The sequence below is a fragment of the Protopterus annectens genome, chromosome 5.part0 (genome assembly GCF_019279795.1).
Source record: "Protopterus annectens isolate FY-2018-M chromosome 5.part0, PAN1.0, whole genome shotgun sequence".
NCBI lineage: Eukaryota > Metazoa > Chordata > Ceratodontiformes > Protopteridae > Protopterus > Protopterus annectens.
Genome location: NC_056735.1, coordinates 1,053,480,837 through 1,053,494,809, shown reverse-complemented (window position 1 = coordinate 1,053,494,809; position 13,973 = coordinate 1,053,480,837).

The window sequence follows — 13,973 nt, the reverse complement described above, 5'->3', positions numbered from 1 at the left end:
TTTTAAATATTTTTCTGTTTTTTTTTTAGCGCAGCCGTTTTGCGCGGTGCTGCGCTACGTTTAAACATCGGCGATCGCCGAAAAAAAAATTTTATTTTAATTTTGCATGGAGGTACCTTTGCCAGTGGCCACATATTTGGCCATTGGCATGCTTACTGGAACATATGCAACCTTTATTTGGAGCTGACATGGCTCCATTGTGCTATTTGCAGAATGGTACTCAGTTGTCAACTGAGTACATTTCTGCAAATAACATGGCTCTTACTCGGACAGGGTTGTGCTTCCTGGATCGCAAAATTACCTCATTTGCATGCCTTTCGGCTGCAAGTGAGATAATTTGCATATCCAAGCCCTGTCCATGTAAGAGCCATTTTAGGAGCTCTCTTACACGCCCCTGCAGGCTGTTCGTGGATCGCTCGTCGGACATGATGGCTGCATGGAGTCTTACACTACTCTTAGACTACGTGCACGCCATCGTGAATCCAGCCCATTGTTACAGAAGCTAGATTCCCTACCAGCAATAACTGCAGTATGTAAATCATTCAGTTGGTTTTACACAACATATTTTAAGCATATTTCCTTAAATATGTGCAGTATCTAAAACATGGACTTTATAGTTCACTATGTAGTACTCCAGGAGAGTTTGCCATCAAAATTTCAAAGGCTCGTTCTCGAACAGCATGTGGCTGAAAGTGCATTTTCAAAGTTTTACAATGCCAAATTGGAATAACACAAATTCATAATAACGAAAGTAAAACTTGATTTGTTATTATGAGTTCGGCATTATGAATGGAGACGGCAGTACAGTTAGGAACAGGGAAGTTACCCTTTTCTCCACTGTAGTGTGATCTTGAAGTTGGTATATATAATTTGCAGGGGGTGCAAGGGGATTTACCCCCCACCCCCACAAGCTGAAACATAAATGGACATACAGACTTTTGAAACCAGAAGTCTGGTATGTCAAATGTTGATCACCGTGTTTCTGAAGTTCAACATTTAGGCTAGACATTATTTTTGCTTTTGACATTGCAGTTTGGTCTTTTGCATAAAAAAATGTTTTGCCTTTGACATTTTGATGGTAAAGCCTCCAGGAGCCTTTGATGGAACAATTATTCTAGAAAGAGAAGAGTAAAATGAGTAAAAATGAGCAATGCCCCTAATCAGTTTTGAGAATTACTAGGGTCAGAATTTAAACAGTCCCTGGGATTCATTAATGATCATGTAGGCAGCATGCTAAGCCGCATGATGTCAATCATGTAACCACAATGAGCAGCAGTGCTAATCAAATACACATTACCAATCATAACTACATATTTGCACACACCTTTTTATGGACAGCAATAGTGTTCATGGCCATGGAAAGATGGTTGCAAGCATGAGCACAGAATGTAAACAAAATGGCTTGCTTATCTGCAAAGCTACAAGCACGTGCTGTAGCCCAGAAATATTAAGGGCAAGTACAATGAAAGATTACAGAAGGGGAAGTGAAATGGGGGAATTGTACACATATAATAATTTTATACTGCATGAGTAATATACATGGAAGGAGAAATGGATAAAGTGTACTCATACTGCAGGCAAATATGTTAAAGTATCAAAAAAGCATTTCTAGCAGAAATCCTGCAATACTGATATGATGCTAATGAATGCCAATGACAATACTAAAGGTATACACATAAATAAAAATGGACATCCTAACAAAGGGTATGATAGGATATAAAGCTGCAGTGTAACAAATAGGAATTAAAATGTGATATACATGTTAATAATATGCTGAGTTGAGAAAACAGTTATGAAGGACAGAGCATTCATTACAGGATGAATGCACAGACTGCAGCCATCTATTATCTATATCTATATCTATTTCGCTCACTGTTTTCTCACAGGTATAAAGCATAATGTATTCATTTTTTGAAATAAGTGTTTATAAGCAGAACTAAAATTTCAGAAAGTTAATCTATCAGCCCTCACAAAAGTTACAATTGTTAGCTCAACTTTTAATTATTTTTAATTTAAATGGTAAAATTTCAATGTCAAACTACATTTAACTTTTTACTACCTACTGTACGCTCTCCCTGATGAAGGAGCGGCAGACAGGCTACCTTCCTATCTGTCCCAAAAGTGCCAGATATCTCAGAATCTTTCTCGGAACCAAGCTTGCTTCCAATGTTTTACAGATGGTAATGGCAAGTCTAAATTTAGAACTAGTCAGTAACCCCAGAATATTGCCCAAGATCTCTGTTTTACAGCTTAATTTTAATTTTAAATTTAAATTTAATTTTAAATTTTATTTTAATTTTTATTAATTTTTATTTTTTGGTTAAATTTAAGTTTTAGTACAGTTTTTACAAACATAGGTATAATTGTGACAAAGCGAAGGCTCCAACGCATTGCTAGAGGTTAGGAATGGTACATATGAACAAGAAGCTGGATAATAAAAAGGAACTAAATAAGAGGAATGAGATGCTTCCAACCAGGTCCGTCTTCACCTTGTAGGCCTACCAGGACCACACCCCCATCTAGTCACTTCTCATTGGACATCTCTCAACCACGCCCCCTCCACAGTAGCATAAAAGCATCACAGCAACAGCTCTCAGGTCATTCTGACCAGTGCTTGGGGAGCGCACAAATAGTCCTTTTTAGGACTCACACAGCAAAAAAAACAAAGATCTGTTCAAGAAGAAGGACAACGGAGATCAACACCACTGCGGAACACCAAAGGACACAACAGCAGCTCTTCCCAGAGCCCATTGTGACCATACACAAAACAGCTCCTCTCAGAGCTCACGTGGATCTGTACCTTACACCAAACAGCTCTTCTCAGAGCATACAGTACACGAAACAGCTCTTCTCAGAGCTCACAGAGATCTGTATAAGCTCTGGTAAGAACAACCAGAGACACATTGAAGAATAAAACAAAAAAGTTCCTATTAGAGCTACCACCAACACCTGAATGGGCATTCAAAACCCAAAACGGCCCTTCTCAGAGCTCACAGAAATCTGTATCAGCTCTGGTAAGACCAACCAGAGGCACAGACACAGCTTCAGTGAACCAAACAAAGCAGTTCTTTTTAGAACTTCCGAATCTGCCCAAAAGGGCATTCAAAACACAAAACAGCTCTTCCCAGAGCTCATAGAGATCTGTACCGGCTCTATATAGAGCTCCAGCTGCCCACAGGGCTAAAACAGCTCTTTTTAGAGCTAGCTCCACCACAGGCTACACGTTGAAATCTGTTCACCGTTTAGGATCAAGAGTGAAAGGCTTTGTAAAAAAGGTATATGACAGATGGATTTTCTCCCCTCAGTACTGTCCAGAGTGCAGAGGAAAGCAAATCGTTGCCAGGCATGTTTGCCCCACATAAGCCAGCCTAAACTACATTTTTCACTTTTTTCCTTAGGCGGTGAACTGTGTTTGCATGCTGCCAAGCAGAGAGCAAATGCAAATTAAAATGAAAAAAAAAAAAAAACAAACATTACAGATCATGAAAAATCACAATGTGATTTCTGAACAGGATTCTAGCAATACATCATATGCCTTATTTCTCTCAATTCACTTCAGTTACACCTTGCACCACAGAGCAAATTACATGAAAGTTGTACTTTCTTAACTGTTGCTGTCCACGCAATACTGCCAGGTGTGTCTGCACTACATAAGATTTCTAAACTAAATTTTTCACTTTTTTCCTTAGGTATGGAACCATGTCTGCATGCTGCCAAGTGGAGAGCAAATGCAAATTAAAATGACAAAAAGAAAGCACTTTAACATATTGTGAATATTTGCAATGTGATTTGTAAACATGATTCAAACAATGCTTTATGTGGCTTATTTCTCTTAATTTGCTTCAGTTACACCTTGTGCCACAGAAATGGACATCTGTCAGGTTCATTCTCTGCAGTAAGTACTACCCATGTTGCTGAGGGTATGCCAAACATATTTGCTCTATGGACGGCAGCCTAAACAAAATTTTTCACTTTTTTCCTTAACCAGTGAACCATGTTTACATGCTGTTGCATGGAAAAGGCATTAGAAAAAAATATATGATATAATAAAATACTGACAGTAAATTAAATGTGATCAGTGGTATATATAGCAATGACTAGTACAAGAAGTGCATTCAACTGACACATTCAACTGTCTCACATGTCATTGCAACATCAGAAATGTATTTTATGGAACACATTATCACAGTTGTAGTTCATGACAATTAATATGAAAACGGACAGACAAGAGCTCACATGTGACAAGAGTTACTGTTTAAACAACACAATGTATCACAAAATGTGATTAAATATGCAGTCAGACCACTCTCTGTAAAACTGTAATTTAAGAGGATCTGGATGAAGCATCAGCTGTCCTTTTTCTCTAAGCTCAGTGTACCTACACCCTGTACTACAGGAAAAGATACCTGACAGTTATATTTTTTCCAGGGTGCTGAAGGGCAAGCAATGTCACCAGGCTGTTTTGCACTCCATAAAGCAGTCTAAAACTAAATTTTTCTTTTTTTTTCTTAAGCCTTGAAAGTTCATTTCATGCTGCCAAGTGGCAGCAAAATGGAGAAGGCAATATTTAACAGAGGCATTCAAACAACGTTTTGGGAATAACAGCACGAAGACACATGAAATGAATCACAGAGTATATCTAGCAATGAGCATAGCTTCCACTGCATTACACTGATACATTCAGCCTTCTCACATCCCCTTGTCCCATCAGTGCTACCATGTATGTCTCACAATATCAGGATGTTAGCAAATGTCATGGGAATGAACAGGACACAGGGAACAGAATAAATGCTTTCAGTGTTCACACAGCACACACAATTAATATTGACATTATTTTAAAAGCCTTCTCTGTTTGTCACTTTTAGTCAATACTGATCTTACTTGAGTTTAACACATCAACATATTCATACACCCAAATGAGTGTAAAGATTTAGTATGACCTCCCTCAGTAAAATGATCTGTGAGCAGGTTTTGAACCCTGCATCACCTGGACTGTTTTTCTAAGCTCAATACATTTATTCATCATGCCACAGAGATAGGATTGTGATAACTTAAATTTCTTCATGCATTACTGTCCAGACTGCTGAGGAATGTGCAACAATGCCTGTCTTTCTTGTGCTATTGATGGCAGTCCAAATAAAATTTTCCAGTTTTTACCTTGGGCAGTGAAGTGCCATTCACTGCTAATAACTGCTGCCAAATAGCGTGCAAATGAAAAAAAGAAAATTGGTGATCAAATACTTTAAATGTACATATCAGATGTCTAAACCACAGTTATTATCTTGCAACAAGAACCCATATGGATTTGAACACAAACAAGAGTAGTAAGAATAATCACTGAAGAGTTTTTCTCATATTTGCACACAGACAAAGATATATATTAGCAGGGAGAAAAAATGTTTAGATGTACTGATAATGTGACGTTGTATCAAGTCACGTTGAAAGTGCAACATGAACGAGTTATCAAATTTGTCCTTTCTCATCGAATGGTAAATGTCTGGATGATTGTGATATACATACATAAAACAGTGTAAGAAACTTCTCTGTGTTCAATCCATATATATCTAGTTAATCACGGTATAATAATTAGATCAGATAATGGTAGTAGATGTGGCAAACTTAAACTAATGCTATGTCAAAAAAGAAAAAAGAAAAATATATAATTTGAAATATTGTACAGCATTACTAAGTATTTGAAAATAATCCAAGCAGAGTAGGCAGTCTGTTGTTGAAAATCCTTTATTAAGTCCACAGACAAGCGAGCCAAGTAAAACAAAAAAGCAGAGTAATAGTTTCCTCGCAAGCTTTCTAACTATATATATATATATATATATATATATATATATATATATATATATATATACATATACATATACATATATATATATATATATATATATATATATATATATATATATATATACATACACACATATATATATACTTTTTATCAGGCAAGGGAGTGGTTTATTGTGCTGTAAAACAAAGTGCTATTGGTATACATGTTAAATTCACATCCCTTCCCCATCAGTGTGACATTCAAGCTGGTCCTGCCCTACTTAGTAACTGTCATAATAATATAACCCTTATGTACTTTAAATAAAATTAACAATGAGACAGAATAGCAGCAGTGACAGGTAGTGACAGGGAGTCACCATGGAATATTCCCCTTTGAATTTTTATCCCTGAAATAATAATTTCTTCTTTATCATGCCTTAATTGCATGGTCTGCCACTGTTTCATGGTCACTTTAATATAATTGATCAGTGTAGGGTGCATCTTATACATTTTTAAGCACTCTTTTATCCATGAATGTGGGATACTGTCAAATGCTTTTTTTGTAGTCAATCCATGCCATACTTAGATTCTTCTCCTTTTTACAGTTCTCCACTATGACTTTATTTAGTAACAAATGATCCTTTGTTCCATGTGACTTTCTTTTACTACCCTTTTGTTCTATTGCCATAATTGAATTTTCTTCTGAATGACTATAAAGTCTGTCATCGGAAGGCAAGTTATTCTATAATTTTTAGGATAACTTGCATGTTCACTCTAGTAGGAGCATAGTTTTTGCTGTTGTTAACCAGTCTGGTGTCTGTTCGGGGTGCGCATATAAATAGTTCTTACTCATGGCTAAATCTTCATGCAAAGATGTTAATACTTTTAACCAGAAGTTAAGTACTGCATCTCGGCCTGGGGTTTTCCAATTATAGGCTTTTCTTAACTTTGTTTCAGTCTCTCTGGCTGTTACTTCACCCCATTTCATATCCTGCACCTTTGAATTTTTATTCTTTCTTTCACTTCTTCCATCCATTTAACATCTTTGTTATGTTTGACAAGATCTTCATAGATACTTCTCCAAAATGTCTCTATTTCTTCTATTTTGGGTGGTCTTTCAATTCCTTTTGCCTTGTTTCCCAAGTCTCTATAAAACATTTTAGGGTGATCAAAAATTGCTTATTTTGCACTCTTCCTTTATATTTATTTGCATATCTCCTTTATATTTATTTGCATATTTTCTAAGTTTTTCTGCCTGTGCTGAGATTTTTAGTTTGTTATTTGTGATAGTGCATGATAGATCCTGATTTGTTCTAATACTGTGTGTTGCTTTTATCACATATATCTTTATGAGTTTTTTTGTTGATCCTTTCCCTCTTCTCTACTCTTTTAACAGTGACACTTCTTGTCTTAATTGCTTAATAGTTTGATACTTCCATGATAGTATTCGATTTCTCCCCTTCCTTTCCCTTACTACCCTGTGTTCTTGGGGTAGAATTGTATCTGTTATTAATTTGGCTGCACAGTAATATATCCTGTTTGCTTCTGTTATACCGCATGGACCTCTATGAACAGTCCTAACTACTGTGTTCACTTGTTTTATCAAACTTCTGACTGGGTTTTATTGACCTTCTGCAGTCTATTTCTTTCATTAATCTTAATATGTCTGTCCATCTCTATTAAATCAAGCAACTCTTCTCTTAGTTCATTTTCTTCTAAACTGAGGGCACATTTTTGTTCTCCATTCCTGAGGGCATTTTACAGAAAGTTCTACAACATCTTGCGGTGGCACATTCTCTTCAATTTCATGCTGTGTTATCCGTTGCTCTGTCATGTGGGAACTTACTGGCCTAGCACTCCTCAACATTGACTGTCTCAGAGTTGCCATAGTTTCCTGTTCCTTCCCTTGCTGTCCAGCTTCAAGTGAACATTTATACTAGTTTCTTGTGGAAGGCTCCAAAATATCTTCATATGGCAACTGACTAGTTGCTTCCCGTTCCAGTGGTGTCTCCTTAATTTGGAAATCCATTGCTCTATCCTGCTGTAATGCTTTCTGAGTTGATTTTCAACACTGAATCCTTCACGTTGAATCTTCTACATAAGTTGTCTGATAATTCTCTAGTACTTTTTGATAACTCAAAACATTCCCTAGCGATAGTTGTCTCTAAATGCCTTATATACCTGAACAATATCTCATCTTAGAAATCTATAAGAGACACTGTACAAGTTCAGATAATTTAGTCTTTCATAATAACTTAAATTTTCACATCCATGAATGCCCTTGGTATATTTCTGCTGTACTCTTTCCTGTTTACTCATGCTTGTTTTCTTATAAGGTGTCCAAATTGTTATTCCATACTCAGGTTTGGATCTAATATAACTAATGTACAATTCATTTATCATTTTTGATTTCCTAGATTTTATAAATCTTTTAATACAGCCTATAGTTTTATAACTATCATTAACCGGTTGGTTGATATGATTAGAAAAACTCAAAGCTTGATTAGAAAAACTCAAAGCTGGATCTTCCAATATACCCAGGTTCTTAAATTAATATACAGTTTCAAACACTGCATGCTGTATTAAATATTCACCTTTCAATGTATGTATCCCAAATCTCATATGCTTAGTTTTTGATGTATTTGTCAGCATGTTATTCTCCTTTGCCCATATGGTCAGTTTAGTCAAGTTCTTTTGCAGATATGCCATATCTGTAACACATGTCCAGTTTACCTAATTTTAGGTCATCTGCATATAGACTATAGAACATCTCAGATAAAAAGGTTAGGTCTGAAATATATAATCTAAACAAGTAAGGGGCTAGGACAGAGCCCTGTGGGACACCCTGACTGTAACCAAGAATTGCACTTGTCCAATTGCTGTATGATACTTGGCATGTCCTGTTAGTAAACCATGCAGCTATCCATTTTATCAAGAGTACATCGATACCTGCTTGTTCTAATTTATTGATCAGTGTTTTGTGTATGATGCTGTCAAATGCTGAAGTTAAATCTATATATATTACATCACAGCACAATTTTTCATTCATAGTTGTTATTATATTATTATAGAATGTCACATTACAGGTGGTAATACATATTTTTTTCAACATATGCATACTGATATATAGTTTCAAATCCCAGCCTTCCCAGTTCTGACAATAAATTATCCAATATCACCTTCTCCATTATTTTTCTACAACATGAAACTAGACTTAGGGGTCTGTAGAGTCTGGCTTTGTCCTATTCATCTTTCCCTTAAATACAAATGTAACAAGTACATGCCTCAGATCTTGAGGAATCTTCTCATATTTATGCACCCTTCTAAATAATAGATAGAATGGAACTATAAGTTATTGCTGAAATGTTCTCAGATCATTATTACTAACTCCGTCTTCCCATTTGCTTTGTTTGGATCCAGTTTGTACAGTTCATTTTCAATACTATCTAATTTGATTCCAGTTTCTGCAGTTACCTGGATGCCAATAGGACAACATATCACCCCCTTTGTGGAGTCAAATTGTTTTGTATAAGATTCTGTATATATAGCTATAATATGTTGTGTCTGAAAATAAATTTTAAAATTGAGATATCGCCAACAATTAGGATACCCATGTACTCACACAATATTAAACAAAGACTGCAAACACTGCAATATTCCTCTCTTTTCTTATGGTGCCTCATTTCCTAATTCAGTCTTTCTTCATAGTAATTTTGTCTCAGTTTTATTGCGTATGTTATCTGCATCAATGTGTAAAGTACTCCCTTGAATATGAATATTTCTTAGTAAGGGGCAATACCTTTGATCATTAAAGCCAACATTTGAATGTTAGCAATGTCACTCTTCCAAATTTCTCAATATTCTTTCAGACTTTTTGCTAAGTCTCTTCTCCCTGACACACCATCAGTAGGCCTATATCAAAGAGTGAAGACTGTGAAACCCTGATTGTTCTTACAGTCAGAGTAATCACAGACACCTGCAAGACATTAGCAAGTAGCACTTTTTGATGTTTGTCCTTGCAAGTGCTATGGCATGCACATGTAATCCTGTACGTCCTTGCAACATGTGTATATTCCTCACACTTAGTACATAATGTGATATTCAGGAATGCTAATGATAACACCTCATCTGCATACTTACAGTGCTCACAGGGCTGACTCTGTACTATGTAAAGACAATTGCTATTTATTTATTTATTAATTCATTTATTTATTTTACATTTGTTGACTGGGATGGTCTAACTGAGCTAAAGCCCTTTTTCTGCAAAGGTCCACAGTATTACAAAGTACATTAGCACAACAATAATATAAGAAGCCATTGAAGAGATTAAAACAGTGTGGTACATATCTTGGTTACAGAGATTTCCAGTTAGATCAGAGGTACACAGAGCAAAATAAATGCAGTTTGCCATATTAATTAAATGAAACATACATATTTACAATAGAAGCCATATGTACAATAGAAGGCAAGGATCAATTATGTTTATAACGCATGAAGAATGCAGTTAGATTGCAGTTAGTGCAGTAAGTTACATGCAACGAGAATATATAGTATAAGGAACTGAAGGTAGGCTTAAAAGCACATTGTAGGATGAGATTTTTATTTATTTTATTTATTTAACATTTGTTGACCGGGAAAGTCTGACTAGGTTCCACAGATCCTGTTTTCAGTGGTGGCCCAGGGAGAAATGCTCCAGAAGCATGTCTTTAGAATGTGGGAGGAAACCGGAGTACCCAGAGGAAACCCACGTAGAACATGCAAACTCCACACATAAGGCACCCCAGCCAAGAATCGAACCAGAGAATCTCTTGCTGTGAGGCAACAGCATTAACTGCTGCACCACTGCGCTGCCCAAGATAATGGGTCATTGTTCAGGTTGGGAGAGTAAGGTGAAAGTAAAGAAGTTAGGTGATGAGGTTGACAGAGCAGAATGAGGAAGGAGTGAAGGCATAGGGAGTTGGCAGTGTTGGGGTAGAGAGGTTGTGGAAAAAAAGAGGAAAAAGACAGAAGGAAGAGTTGAGTGAGGTTGGGGGTATGGAGTTCTGGGAGGGTATTTACAGTGACATGTCCAGATACTACTTAGGTAATCTTTGAGAGCATTCTTGAATTCCTGAGCCTGAGTTATTTTTCTTAGGGTCATGGGAAACATATTCCATGAAAGGGCAGGTAAATTACTGCAAAGATTTTTGCCAATAGATCTTCTGGGTTTGTAAATTTCTAAGTGATATTGGTTGAGGAGGGCTTGTAGAGGATAGAATGGATGATGAGAAGATGAGAAAACAGCAGATGGTGGGTGAACTCAAGCCAGTTTATTGTCTTGAGAGCATGGCAGTCATGAGATTTTAGATGGCTGGTTGGAGGCAAATCTATCAACTTTGTTGTAGGTTGTTTTGAGTTAAGTAAGGAGAGAAGATTGTAAGTTAGTTAAGATTTGTGAGCTGTAGAAGAGGTTAGTAAGAAGGTAAACATAGGTAAGTGAGAGTTGTGATTCATCTGTAAGGAACTTTTTATTTCTGTACAGTAATCCAAGTTTGTGATGAGGAGGTAAGCATAGGTAAGTGAGAGTTGTGATTCATCTGTAAGGAACTTTTTATTTCTGTACAGTAATCCAAGTTTGTGATGGGTTTTCTTGATGCAATGGAGCACATGAAGGTCAAATTTGAGTTGGTTGTCTATGATGGTACCAAGTAGCTTATTGTGGTTTTCAACCTTGATGATTGTGCCATTAAGGGATTTAATGGTAAATGTGGGTTTGTGGTGGGAGAGAGATTTAGGGAGGAAAAGTAAAAGTTTGGTCTTTTGGGGGTTAAGTATTTGTTGATTATTTGAGAGACATTTTTCTATTAGGTTGAGTGATTTTTGGGTGAGGGTGTGCAGGTCAGAGAGAGGATCTGAGGTAGTGATGATTGTGGTCTCATCAGCGTAGTGTATGAGGGATGATGGAGGACAGGATGTGTAAAGGTGATTAGTGAAGATGTTGAAAATTAGGGAACCAAGTATTGAACCTTGAAGGACTCCTATCTAGATGGGGAGGAAGGGAGATAGACAGGAGATTGTTGTCTGTTGGAGAGATAGCTATTAAACCAGTGGAAAGACTGAGATGAGAGAGTCTGGAAAGTAGGATGGGATGAGAGAGTGTCAAAAGCTTTGGAAAGGTCAAGGACAAGAGACACATTTGTTATTGGCTCTGGCTAGGCAGATAGAGTGGGTATAGGAAATGAGGGCTGTTGTGGTACTGTGGTGAGGACCGAAGCCATGTTGGGTGGAGGTGGGTAGGTTTTCTTTAATGAGATAGTGCAGAATTTTTTATGTACACATTTTTCAAAAATGTTTGGACAGGAGACAGTATTGGTACAGACTTGTAGTTAGAATGTTCAGTAGAGTTTGCACCTTTGTGGATGAGTATAGTATGGAATTGTTTCCAGAGTGAGGAAACTGTGGATTCACTTACTGAGTGGTTTCTGAGGATGGAAAAGGGATATGTTATAGATTTAGCAGTTGCTTGAAGGAAGAGTGAAGGCAGGTTACCTGCTGATGGGGAGCATGGTTTTAGCTTGAGAAAGAGATTTTAATACAGCTTGTAGGTACTGGTTTTAGTGAGAAGGGGTTGTTTAGTTTTGAGGGGGGATAGTGGGATAGGAGGGGTCAGTGAAGTTAGAGATCTGAGTAAGTTTACTGATTGTGTTGATGAAGTAAGAGTTAAATATGGATGCAGTTTCTTGATGTGTATTATTTGGGCAGGGATTGGGAGTTAAGAGATTGTCAGACTGCAGAATTTGATTGATAGTGTTACAAAATTTTTGGGAGTTACTGATGTGTGTAGTTTGGGGTTTGTGATAGAAGTTTTTTTTGCCATTGCTGACATGTTTTTTTGTGACGTTGTCATGTTCCTTATACATTTGGTAATGAGTGGGCGATTTAGTCTTAGTCTAAAGTTTGCAGGCATCGTCTCTATTTTGCATAAGAGAGTGCGTAGGCTGGGTGAGTCGGGGGGAGGAATGAGATTTGACTCTTACTGTTCTGGGGAGTAAGAAAGTTAAGCGTATTTAGAAATATGGAGTTGAATTTTTGAACAGCTTCATCAAGAGGTAGTAGAGATAGGAAGGACCAGTTGATAGATGAGAAAAAATTATTGAATGCTTGTGGGAGAAAGTTGGATAGCCTATGGCATTCTTTTGTGGCCTAGGAAGGTGGGTAAGAATCTTTGAATGCAGATTGTAGTGTGCTCACTAATGGAGTCTGGTAGTGATTAAGGGTGGTGACAGAGGTTAGGATTGGGAACAAGAATCCAGTCAATGATAGACCTGGAGTTGGTTGGTTTATAAAAGTGGGTGGAAGCTGAGATAAGCTGTGTGAAGCTATGCAGTTTATACTGAAGCTTGGAGAGCTAGGAGTTAGCGATAGCCAGTTGATGTTGACATCTCCTAGTAGAGTGGTTTCATTCTGTATGTTGTGAGTGAGCCAGGAGAGGATCTATTCTAATACAGGTATATTATCTCCCAAGCAACAGTGATGTGCACAAGCTAATCAGCTCCCCTGTCATCCAAAACGGATGTACCTCCGGCATTCTCCATACAGAAGGAATCCCTATCCCACAGAGAATGCTCTTGTGGTGGATAAACCATACAGCAGCTAACAGATAATTTTGTATGTTCTTTGACCTATTAGTTTTTTATTGTACTGTGTAGCTAAACCCTCTCCCATTTTTCTTCCTATAATTAATTTCTTGACCTTCTTTCTTTACCCAGTCCCTTTCTATACCCTGATTTTCAAACAGACCTGTTTCTGTAGCCCCCTAGACACTACCCAGCAGAACACTATCCTCCAAACCCTTGCTAACCCATCTAGGCTTACTCCAGTGGTTTCCAGGGTTGCATTTCCAACCCTATGGTCCTTACTACATCTAGGGCCACTATTGTCTCCATGACAGGTAATCTACTATCGTACATTATTCACCTACCTGAGTCTTGTAGCATAAGTTTGGAGTATAATGGCTGCATTGCTTATTGGCCACTGACCTTACCAAAGTGCTATTTGTCTGCCAATCTTACTGATTGTTTTTCTTTCACTGCTGTAGGTGCAATCCCATTCTGTTTACCTTCGCTAGTGCTCAGGCTCACTACACTCCCCTATACTGCCCCCTTTTCCCACCCACCCCTCCCACCCCCACTACCTCTACATTTAATTCATCCATA